Here is a 12909-nt window from a genome sequence, read left to right as displayed (position 1 = left end):
AAAAAAAAAAAAAAAAAAAAAAAAAAGCAGTGGATCATTTCCACCTTCATGCCTTGCTATGCTCCCAGGGCAAAAGGGTTGTTCCTAGAAGCCCACACACACACCCTTCAAGGCAGAGCTCAGGTCTCATTGCTCCTTGTCAAGCCAGCCTGTGCTTGTAGCTGCCTCTCTGGTCTTAAGATGGACTCTCACTGCTGCTCAGTGGCATGGTGCCCCAAGTAAACATGAAAGACCTTGCAAGTGAAAAGCGGGTTTCCAGGTCTTTCTCTTCTATAGCACTCAATGTGCCGGGAAGGGCACATGGCAGTCATAGCGCATATACCTGGTTTACTGAGGCTTGTAAGCACGGAGGCTGCAGCAGCAGAGCTGTTGCAGATCATTAGGGGATTTCTGTCCCTGTAGTTAGTCTCTGATGGAACATCCCGATCAACGCTAACAACCATAAGGAACTGTTATTCCCTGGGTGGCCGACTTTTCACATCATTAGAGCAAACTCAACAGGTGTTGCCAGAGCGTCAATTTAACAATTATCACTCCTCCCTGGCTTCCTGTTTGCTTACTGCCTGGAGAAGGTGAAGTTACCAAGTGCAGCCAGCCCTCCCTCCCTCCTTCCTTCCCTTTTGCTGCTGAGCCCTCAGCTGCCTGGGAGCTGCTGCTGGATGGGAACCCTCACAGTGTGTGTGTGTGCGGGGGGGGGGGGGGGGGGGGGGGGGGGGGGGGGGGGGTGGCTGTGTGTGTCCCCACGCGTGCTCACGCGCACACTCGTGCATGATCTCAAGTGAGGGCGGGGGCACAGTGAGGATTGTAGATACACCTGGCCTGCCTGCTCAGTTGAAGAGGCCCTCAGGGCTGCCGAGGTACTTCTTGCTCAGCATGGAAAAGTGTAGTTTTAGGGTTGGAAGCTTTGGAGCTCATTTTGGGATGAGGCTTCTGAGGCCTAGGGATGAGGAGCATCTTTAGCCCATCACCAATTGCCAACAAGGCTGGGTAGAATCCTGGCTCCCCTTCGTTCTTAGCTTTATGCTCATCCTTAGCCGTGCCTGCGGTAGCATGCGTTGGATGGTCGTTTAGATGTCTATTGACCGTATTCCCCTCCCCATGCCAGACCAGGCTTCCCACAAGCTGGTAACTGACAGTCCTTAGCCCTCACTTGGTGACACGTTTTCTCTGTGACATCTGTGGGCATGGGACTGAATAAGCTTGTGGAGAGGAAGAGACTTGGGCATCTAGGACGAAAGGGGAAGGGAAGGGCAGGGATCCTGTCCTAGTCTGGAAATTGTGTATGCATCTGCTCAGGCCTCCTGGGATCAAGGCCAATTGAGAGGCCTGTCCCGCTTTGTTATCCTGTAGCAGGACTGGTAATTAGATGTCATCCATGATTGGTTTTGACCTTAGCTCATGGCCACCTAGCATGTGACCTTGAGAAGGGTGTTGAGCAAGGACTGACTGATGATGTCTACCAGGAGCGTGGTCGGCAGCTATGCACAAGTGGAATCACCACAGAGTCTGTTACAATAATGTCTCTCTGAAGTCATTCCATTGTTAGGTTTGGGGGAATGGAAAATTCCCAAAGAACAACATCTTGAAGGAGATAAAAAATCTGAATGTGATCTCAAGGGAGACAAGGTGCTCCTGGGAGCAGTTATCTGAGCCTTGTCCCAGATGGGGTTTCTCTGCCCCAGGAAGCGGGCTGGAAAAAATTAGTATTTTTCAAAAAAAATGTGTATTTTATGGGTCTATGTGTACATATGTATGTTGGCATCCAAAGCCTGTACACAACATGTATACAAACAATAGATGTCAGAAGAGGGCACTGATTCCCTGGCACTAGAGTTAAAAGGGTTGTGACCTACCCTATGCGTGCTGGGAACTGAACCCTGGCTCTCTGAAAGAGCAGTAAGCACCATTAAGTGCCAAGCCATGCCTCAGTCCTCTAGGGAAGAATGATTTTATTTGTTCTGATCAGTGTTGGGGTGTGTGCATGAGTGCATGCATGTGTGGTGTGCCCATGCAGAGGTCCCGGTAGCTTTTAGGCCTTAGTTCTCTCCTTCCACTATAGGTCCCAGGGATCAAACTCATGGTGTCGTGCTTACCCAGCGAAGCAACCACTTTTACCTACTGGGCCATATTACCAGTGTAAGAAAAGGATTATTTTAAAAAATATTTTATTTACTATTTTTAAATACACCCATACACATGTATGTATGTTTGGATCAAATTCACTTCCTCCTCCATTCCTCCTGCTCCTCCTATGCCCTCCCCCCATTACTTTCCCCTCCCAACTCTTTATGCTCTCTTCCTTTTTTAAAAACTACCTTCTGAGTCCCCTTAGTGTGGTCATGTGTACGTGGATGTGGGGTCAAATACTAGAGCATGGCTGGCCTCCCAAGGCTTAAGTCCCTGAAGAAAACCAACTCCTGCTTCCCAAATAACCATCCATTACAATAGCTTCTCAAATAGGTGTGGGGTTTCATGAGCCCTTCCTTCGTCAATGCTGGGATTTGGGCTGGCTTGATCTTGTACAAGTCTTATACATGCCGTCACAGCCCCTGTCAGTTCATGCGTGCCACTGTGATGTCTCATCTGACGAATACTGTTTCATTGTAGCCACCACTTCCCCTGGGTCTCAGTCTTCTTATCCCTCTTCCTCAATGATCCCTGAGTCTTGGGGGAAAGGCGTGTGACATAGATGTCTCATTTAAAACTATGTCACAGACTCTTACTCTCTACAGGTTGACAGGTTGTGAATCTGGGTATCAAATGCCATTTTTTTTTTTCAAAAAGAAGCTTCTCTGATGATGATTGAGAGATGCATGAATCTATGGAGTTAAAGATCATAAAGTGGGGATAGTTTATTATTCTCCCGATGGCCTATGATCTAGCCAGCTGGGTTTTTAGCACTATCTATGGGTTGCATCTTGTGACACAGGCTTTAAATCTAACCTGAAAGTGTTTGGTTACTTTAATAACATTTGTAACACTATTACAGCATTGGGCATATCCTGCCAGAGATTATGTTGTTGTGGCTCACAGAGCTCACAGCTTGGTAAGAACGTTGACCAATATTCTCCCCTTGTAGCATGCATAGAACCTTCCAGAACAATTAAAGCCAGCCTGTGGGGATGAAGCTTTCAGGTCAGTTCTAGCTTGATTTCTCCAAGGCCTATGATGTAGGTTTGTGGTATCTTTAGCAGTCGGTTCTTACTGCCAAGTTCTGGGGTTATCCAAGAGCAATGACAATAGCCTAGAATGTTTTGAGAGGAGAGTCGGGTGGGGGGGCACACTAACCAACAAGTTGAAAAGAGACAATTCATACCTGGCAATGGGCTTTTTACTTGATAAACTATGGTGTCTTGGGGAGGCATTGCCCTCCACATTTTAGGGTAACTATTTAAAACACACACACACACATGCACACATGCATTTTAGGAAGCTTCTATGGTAATAGGTTTCTATGTCATGCTCCAAGGACTTCAGTATTCGTTGGCCCTCACTTACTCTTCCCTACCCTTCCATTCATTATTTCTCTTCCCCACTTCACACCATTTGAATTCTGTCCTCTTTCCTTTGAACCCCTTACTAGCTTCTGCCTTCTGTGGACACACCAATTTGAAAACATATTTAAAGCTTCAAAGATAGCATCCCATAGGAGACAGAACATCAAAGCTAGCATCCATAGGAGACAGAGCATCAAAGCTAGCATCCATAGGAGACAGATCATCAAAGCTAGCATCCATAGGAGACAGGATATCAAAGCTAGCACCCATAGGAGACAGAACATCAAAGCTAGCATCCATAGGAGACAGAGCATCAAAGCTAGCATCCATAGGAGACAGATCATCAAAGCTAGCATCCATAGGAGACAGATCATCAAAGCTAGCATCCATTGGAGACAGGACATCAAAGCTAGCACCCATAGGAGACAGAACATCCAAGCTAGCATCCATAGGAGACAGATCATCAAAGCTAGCATCCATAGGAGACAGATCATCAAAGCTAGCATCCATAGGAGACAGATCATCAAAGCTAGCATCCATTGGAGACAGGACATCCAAGCTAGCATCCATAGGAGACAGAACATCCAAGCTAGCATCCATAGGAGACAGATCATCAAAGCTAGCATCCATAGGAGACAGATCATCAAAGCTAGCATCCATTGGAGACAGGACATCAAAGCTAGCACCCATAGGAGACAGAACATCAAAGCTAGCATCCATAGGAGACAGAACATCAAAGCTAGCACCCATAGGAGACAGAGCATCAAAGCTAGCACCCATAGGAGACAAAGCATGCAGCATTTGTCGTTCTGGATCTGGGTCGCCTCACTCAGATGAGTATGTCTACTCCATCTATTTACCTGGAAATTTCTTAAGTTCATTTTCTTTTTTTAACAACTGAGTAACATTCTGTTGTGTGTGTAAGCCATGTTTTTATTACCCACTCATATGTGGACAGACATCCACGTTGTTTCCCTTCCATAGCTGTTGTGAAGAGAATAGCAATGAATATGGATGAGCAAGGATCTCTGTAGTAGGATATAGAGTCCTTTGGGACCATGCCCAGGAGTGGTATGGCTGCATCATATGGTAAATCTATTTCTAGCTTTCTGAGGAACCTCCACACTATTTCCATAGTAGCTGTACCGGTTGGCATTCCCACTAACAAGGACTTAAGTGTTCCCCTTTCCCCATTTCAGTGTCCAGAGTTGTCCTTTGTTTTCATGATCATAGCCATTCTGACTGGAATGAGATGAAATCTCAAAGTAGTTTTAATTTGCATTTCACCCGAGGCTAAAGATGTTGAACATTTAAAAAAAAAAAAAATTTTTGACCATTTGCATTTAATCACTTGAGAAGTCTCTGTTTATGTTTCATGCCCTGATTTTTGAATTGTTTGTTTTCTTAGTGTTAGTTGTTTTAGTTCTTTGAATATTCTAGACACCAACCCTCTCTCAGATATGTAGCTGGTAAAGGCTGTCTCCCCAATTCTGTAGGCTGCCTCTTCACTGGAATGATGTGTTCTCTGCTGTACAGAAGCTTGTTAATTACAAGTCCATGGTTGATCTTGATGCTGCAGGATCCTCTTCAGAATGGCCTTTCCTGGGCCTGTAAGTTGAATCATGTACCTTACTTTATCCTTTAACAATCAGGGTACCTGGTCTTGTATTGAGATCAGTGGTCCACTGGGAGTTCTGCTCAGAGTCAGAGACAATAACCACGTCTCAGTCTTCTGCCTGCAACTGTCTAGTCTGACCAGCACCATTTGCGGAAGAGAAATTGATTATTGAAGGGTATCTTAGAAGTAATACAGTGACTGGCAAACACATGTATAATAAATACATGCTTAAATTTTTATTTAGCTCAGGAATCAGGAAACCAGCAGAATGATACAGCTGGCTCAAGGGAGAATTGAATACATGCATGCAGGGCATCAGGACTGTGGAAAAAAATCTGCAACCTGATCAATCAATACCTACCAGCTTCTTCTCCATTGGAAGGGGTCTGTGCTTCTAGGGTCTGCGCTTGGCTTTGTTTATAGCACTCTTTCCCTCATGGAGTTGTAAAAGGATCCAAAGGAATCAAGTGTAGGCTAACCCAGAGTTTGCCTTGGATGGAACTCTGTTAACATGTTTGTCCAAGACTCCTAATTTTGTGTGTGTGACAAGATGCATTTGAAGAGTATGAAGTGAATACAGGTGCTTGCTCTTAAGGAGAGCCCCTAAAAGTCATTATGTGTATATTTGCTTGGTCGCATGGCCAGCCTAGGTTGTTATGGTACGTAGAGGAAGGGGACCATTGACAATGAGTGCATCAAGTAGCCTTCGCCTCAGTCCTCATCTGTGTTTATCGCAGCCATGTTCTTAGTTGAAGGCATATGTGTGTGTGTGTATGTATATATATATACATATATATATATATGTGGAAGAAGATATATAGATATAGATAGATATAGATATAGATATCTAAGATTAATACACATCAAAACTCATACACAAAGGATTGTATAACAGACTGTTTTAAAAAGAGATGAATGTGGAGCCAGGAGGTGGTGGCGCACGCCTTTAATCCCAGCACTTGGGAGGCAGAGGCAGGTGGATTTCTGAGTTCGAGGCCAGCCTGGTCTACAGAGTGAGTTCCAGGACAGCCAGGGCTATACAGAGAAGAAACCCTGCCTCGAAAAACCAAAAAAAAAAAAAAAAAAAAAAAAAAAAAAAAAAAAAAGAAAAAAGAAAAAAAGAAAAAGAGAGAGATGAATATGGTTATTAATATGTAAATTTCCACTGAAAATTAAAAACCAAAAACAAAGAATCTTGGGGTAAGTGAGGCCCAAAAAGGGAGGAAATTGTCTGATCTCACATCCAAACTGTTTTATGTTCTCTTTGAATTAAAATGTTGCTTGTGTGTTCTCAGATGTTGATAGAATAAAATGAACTAAAAGTCACCATCTACGTGTGACTAAGGAAAATTAGAATTGGCCTGGGTCTGGAGAAGGAGGTAGAGCTTCTAAGTTGTTAAAAACAGATTGCCCAATAATGGGGAAGAAGAGTGTGGACTCTTAGAGAGATAACTGTGGACGGAGTTATTTCCTTGAATTCACAGAACCCTTCTGTCATTCCTGAATTTCAAACCACGTCTATCTACCCTTAACAGGATCCATTTAAATGTGTTGCTGTGTGTATGTGTAGGTATGTGTTTGTGTGTGTGTGTGTGTGTGTGTGTGCATAGGCATGCGTGTATGTTTGTGTGTATGTGTGCACACATGTGGAGGTTGATGCTGAGTGTCTCCCTCAACTGCTCTCCGCTTTGTTCTTTGAGACAGGAGCTCTTGCCGGACCTGCTGGTCAGGAAGCCACAGCATCCACCTGGCTCTGCCGCTCTGGTGTTGAGAGTAAGATGTGTCATCACCACAGCTTTCATATGAACTCACCCTCGTGCCTGTGCGAGAGCACACTACCAACTCTACCATCCTCCAGACTCTACAATAAGATCTTTAAACATTAAATACAAACTACTACAGATAAGCTCACATCTCCACACATGCAGCCTCTTCCTATTTATTTATTTATTTATTTATTTATTTATTATTTGCTCATTCGTTCCTTCATCCATCCATTTATTCAGACTCGTCTGGTGACTCAGCCATGGGGACAATCTTAGTATGTTTTGTAGCCATTTCCTGTTGCAGTAGGAAGAAAGGGGACCAGAGAGGGGGCAGCCTGAGGTGTGGCCTGAGCCTCCACCCTGAGCAACAGTGTGGCCTGTGTTGTGCCAGCCTGGAGGAAAGAGTCTGCATTTGTGAGAGGTTAACAACACTTGCTCTGCTTGCCCTGTAGGAACATCTACAGGGAGAGACGTGATCTGTCAGGGCTTCTGACAGATGCAAAGCGTTATCCACGTACAAAGGGAGGGCTGTTTTTCCTCTCTGACAGATGAGACCCTCCTGAGGGGAAGCTCTATCCTGGCCAGCAGAAGGGAGATTTGAAATGGAAAGTAGAAATTGGAATTGTTGACATTGACGTTGACCTTTGAATGTGATTTAGGGAGCATTTGGGTATAGTAGACCACACAGGAGGCCAAAGAACGTGGTGGTGAATAGCTAAAGCCTGTGGCTGCGACTGTCCTCCTACTTCCAGGGGGCCTGGGGCATGAACACACCCCTCACCTGGTGTGCCTCAAATTCTCTCCAGGAACACTTGGGGAGTACCACCTCATTGTTGTGAGGGTTGAATGGATTAGTGGTTGTAAAACACTCCTGAGACCAGCACTGAGCACTGAGGAGATGGCAGGAAGTAACAGGAACAGTGTCTAATTGGTAGGTTGTGTGAGTTAAATGTGCCACAGAGTTTTAAAGTGCACAGTGTGGGAACTGCCACCCAGCTAGGTGGTGCCCCAGGAGGACATGAAGAGTAGCTAAGCATTCTTCTCTGTTCTTGTCTAACTTGCAGTTTAATGGTGGAAAGAGTCCTGTGAAACCACATGCTCTAGTGAGCCATAGAACCCTGAGCAAATACATCAACATCGAGTGGACATGTTAGAGTTATAAAGCCTTGTCAGTGTGGCAGGCACCTTCTTAAGGAACCTTTTTAGCTTGATTTTAAACACACACACACACACACACACACACACACACACACAGTTGGAGAAAAATGGCTTCTGAAGTTCCACTTTGAAGGTTCCTGGCTCTGCTAACAGCCAAGGAACGAGTCCCGTTTGAACAGGGGTTGGGATGCGTTTATAACTGAGTTTCAGGATTCAGGACTCCAGGGAGTTGTGCATGACCTCACCACTGTTCTAATCAGCAGCCAGGAAGCTGCATGCCTACCTTCTGCTTTCATCTAACTGGACTCTGAGGCTCAGCTACCTCTGCAAGGGGCTGGGCTGGGCTCATTTTTCCAGGGCCTTCCTGGCTATGTTTTTTTTTTTGGGGGGGGGGGGAGTTGGGGTCCTTAAAGTGAGTGCATTAGCAGGGAAGGGCAGGCTGGGGTTAATGGTTGCAGGCAGATGGCTCTTTCATTGCAACTCTCTGGAAAGAAGCAGATGCAGATGCTAATGAAGGGCCATATTTCTGAGCAGTGATGACACAGAGAAATTTGTTCCGCTTTCTCCTTCTAGCCCTGTGCCCAGCCCTTTGCTGGACAGTGTGGCCCCCTGAGACTATACAGCTGGAAGAAACCTTAGAACCAGCTCTCCCCCTTCCCATGAGAGAAAACAGAGCTTCAGAGAGGGTCAGAGGCTACCCCAACACTCAAGCTCCGGTCCTAAATGTCACACATGACAGCTGGAGGAGGACTGGGCCTAATGGGCACTTCATCATGGCCTATCCTAAATCTCCTCTTCATGATATAAACAACCTATGGGACATTTATCAGGCCACTCGGAGAACATAAAAGCGCCCAATAGCAACCGTGTTCGAGAATGCCCGTGAGGGTTTACAGAGTGAATACAGCCGCCGCTGAGATTAGCTGTGTGTTTGTAAAATCTAAACCTTCAGGAACATGTACAATAAATTAAAACCCAAGTAGAGCCCGTGTATGTTCAACATGAGTCATGAATAAACTTCTATGAGGGAACAGAGCCTGGGGCAGAGTGATCAGAGAAGGACCTGTAGTGGGAATGAGGAAAATAAAGGGGGTGTCTGGGTGGACTCCAAGTCACAGTGTTCTAGAGGACAATCACCTCCAGCCATCCTGTGAAACTTGCTTCAGCTGGCACCATAGCAAGACTGTAGTGCCTGGGAAAGAAGCATCTCAAGACTCCCTCTCCCCCAACACACACGCACACACACAGTCACAAACACAGTTACACACACACAGTCATACATACACTCACACACACAATCACACACACACACTCACACAACACTCTCACACACTCACACACACACACTCTCACACAGTCACAATACTCTCACAGACTCACACACACATACTCACACACTCTCACACACACAGTCACACACTCACACATACTCTCACACACACTCACACACATACACTCAAACACACTCACACACACACTCTCACACACTCACATACACGCACACACTCATGCATACACTCACACACTCACACACGCTCACATACACACACTCACACATACTCTCACACACTCTCACACACACAGTCACACACTCATGCACACACTCACATGCTCACACATGCTCACACACATACACTTAAACACACACACACTTGCACACTCTCACACACATACACACACACACTCTCACACATGCACACACTCATGCACACACTCACATACTCACACACGCTCACATACACACACTCACACATACTCTCACACACTCATATATATACACTCACATACTCACACACACGCACACACTCATGCACACACTCACATGCTCATACACACTCACACACATACACTCTCACACACACACACACATGTGCGTGCACACACACAGGACTAAGAAGTCATTTTTCCAAAGGACTATGGACCTAAGTCTTGGAATGATTGACATTCACTGCTCAATGAGGGGCTATTGGGGGACACCAAGGAAGTGCGTCCCCCACCATAGGTCATTCTGCAGTTTCTTACCGCGACCCCAGAGGTCCGAGTTCTGGGTCAGTCTAGATCTGCTTTGTCCCAAGCTGCACTGCTGGGGGGCTGGCTGCTCTTTTTTCCGGGGAGGAGGGTTAGGAATCTTTTGTGCTGGAAATAGAGAAGGCCAGTAGAACTCACAGGCAATATATGTGGTTCTCTGTGGAAAAAGTGGGAATTATTATCTTAGCTTGTGACCATTGGTTTGGAAGGAAATGAGAAGCTCCAGTTCCGGGCAGTTGCTTGCAGGTGTGGGCTAAATAGACTGATTCCTTCAGACCCTGGGTGTACTTGGGAAGTGGCTTAGGAGGCAAGAATGGGTGATGCAGGAGAGTTTTCTGGAATTTCCTATCCCTGATGAGCACTCTCTCTTCTGGCGAGATGAAGGTTAAGGAAGGGGAGCCTCTGTAACATTTTTATTATAGGCTCCTGGGATCCTGATGGGCTTTTAAGAGAAGAGACCCAAGGAGGTATCTTGGGATGGCCCACCACCCAGGTTTATGAGACTGGGGTGGTAGCATGGACCCCCGAAACAAAGCAATGGGCTGCTACTTTGTTACCTTGGGTGTCCTCTTAGGTGTTTCAGGCTATAAACTCCATGTGCTCTTGAAGTAACAAGGCTCTAGCTACACTGGCTCTGAGCAAGTCTGAGGATTGTGTGCCCAGCCCGTCTCCTACACCCTCTCAGAGGAGAATTACCCTCTGGGATTATTTGGTTTCATAGCCAGAAATTCATTACCATTTAAGAAGGTACTAATTTTATAAGAGGATTATGTAGGAAATTTGATATCCCCTTTTGGTTTCTCCTCAGTGGTTCAGGGCCAATAGCATGATTTTCACAGTGTTTACCAATGAACACGTTTGGCAAGTGCTGGTCCTAGAAAGCAGGATGCCTTCTGAGTATGGCTGAGCCTGACTTTTTATGTAGTTGTGGTGAGTATCTGAACTCAGTCCATATGCTGTCTGTGTGCCATCATGGCAAGCACTTTACCCACTGAGCCATCTCCATAACTATAGCAGTCATAGCTGCTCCCTCTTCCTCCTCCTCTTCTTTCTCTTGTGTGTTTAAGTCACAAGCACGTTGCGCTTTGCTCTGGGTCCTGGCCATCAGATCTCACTGAAGGTCCTGCCTACATGCCCTGCGTAAGAGAGGTCTGCTGTGCACAGAACATTTCTGACCACATACAATTTTGCATTTCTTCCTTGGAAGACAAGCCAAGGGTCGATGAGGAATGGTGGATCCTAAGAAGACATGTACCACTCCTTATAGCCATCGCTGATGGAGCCGGTCGTGTCTGGATCTGCTCTGCTGCTGCTTCCTTCCCTCTTCAAAGGTGGGCTCTGGTCATCTGGTCTCCATTTCTAGTGCCCACCTCTCAGATACATAGCAGTGCTGGGGTTATAGATGCGCATTGCCTGGCAACAGAAGTAAGGTCCATCTCAGCGCTCCTCGCTTGCCATTCTGTATTGAGTAGGAGGCGGAAGCAGTCATGTGCTGTCTGTGTAACTCTGGGCTCCAGTTCATTTTGTCTTGTTTCAATTATTCTTATTCCCTTATGTTTGCATCCCTGCCCTTCTTGAACTATAATTCCTTCCCAGGTGCCAAGCCCTCGTCTTGTGATCATTTCCTTTCTCTGCTGGTCCCCAATATCCCCTTTCCTTGTCCCCATGGCCATGCATCTGCAATGTCAGACAGAAGGCCCCTTCCTGTCTTTCCAATTGTCCCTCTTCTCTGTACAAATGCCCTTTCCCTGATGCAGAGAGGCTGGGCCAGCCCCAGGCATGAGTGAAGGAAGGGTTGATCCCACCCGGAGCTGCTTTCTATAAGGATGCCTGGTATGGTGGGTATTGTGAGGGTCACCGGAGGACACAGTTCTCAAAATCACCTCTGTGATTTTCTATCAAGAAAGTATTTCTGAAAATCCATAGACAGCTGGGATCCTGATGGACCTCCGACAGTCACTGACCAGGCCCAGCTCTGGTGCTGAGGAGGGAGAGATGGTGGATCTCTGACAGTCACTGACTGGCTCACCCAGCTCCTGGTGCTGAGGAGGGAGAGACAGTGGACCTCCAATAGTCACTGACTAGTCTGTCTAGGTAGTGAGAGAGCTCTGGATTCAGCAAGAAACCCTGTCTCAAAAACTAAGGAACTAAGGTAGACCCAGAGCATGGATGCTCTTTGATTGGTGGTTCAGTCTTTGAGAGGCCCAAAGGTCCAGGTTAGTTGACTCTGTTGGTCTTCCTGTGGAGTTCCTATCCCCTTCAGGGCCCCTAAATTCTTCCCCCATCTCTTCCATAACACTCCCTGAGTTGGGTTTAGTGTTTGGCTTAGGCCTCTGCATCTGTCTCAGTCAGCTGCTGGGTGGAACCTCTCAGAGGACAGCCATGCTAGGCTTCTGTCTGCAAGCATAACAGAGTGTCATTAATAGTGTCAGGGACTGGTGCTTGCCCTGGGGATGTCTGTGGATCCCATTCTCCTAACTGGGCTGCATTGTCTGGCCTCAGTGGGAGAGGATATGCCTAGCCCTGCAGAGACTTGATGTGTGCCAGGGTTAGGGGAAACCCAGTGGGGGCTTCCACCCTCTCAGAGGATAAGAGGAAGGGGGAGGGGGGACTGTATGGGGGGAGCAGCGATTGGGATGTAAAGTGAATGAGCAAATGAATGAATAAATAAATAAATAAATAAATAAATGGGAAAATAAGGTAGAGACTGATTAAGGATGACACTAAGCATCAATTTCTAGCCTCCTACACATATACACACATGACATACATATACACATGCAACATACATACAAGACTCCATGATAAGAAATATGCAGGGTGTTTATATGTGTGTGTGTGT

The 12909-nt window shown here is 46.2% G+C and overlaps 1 protein-coding gene and 1 long non-coding RNA gene across 2 annotated transcripts in view; both read left to right on the top strand.

Moving 5' to 3' along the window:
• LOC116080914 overlaps nucleotides 1-7034 on the top strand; it is a 10769-nt gene extending 3735 nt beyond the window's left edge. The window contains exon 2 of the long non-coding RNA XR_004114668.1: nucleotides 6820-7034. This is a non-coding gene — a long non-coding RNA (uncharacterized LOC116080914). The remainder of the gene's footprint in view (nucleotides 1-6819) is intronic.
• Prkce (protein kinase C epsilon) overlaps nucleotides 1-12909 on the top strand; it is a 506175-nt gene that overhangs the window by 153814 nt on the left and 339452 nt on the right. The window lies entirely within an intron of this gene.

This window comes from Mastomys coucha, unplaced genomic scaffold (assembly GCF_008632895.1).
Source record: "Mastomys coucha isolate ucsf_1 unplaced genomic scaffold, UCSF_Mcou_1 pScaffold6, whole genome shotgun sequence".
Classification (NCBI taxonomy): Eukaryota; Metazoa; Chordata; class Mammalia; order Rodentia; family Muridae; genus Mastomys; species Mastomys coucha.
This window is presented reverse-complemented; position numbering and strand designations above follow the sequence as displayed.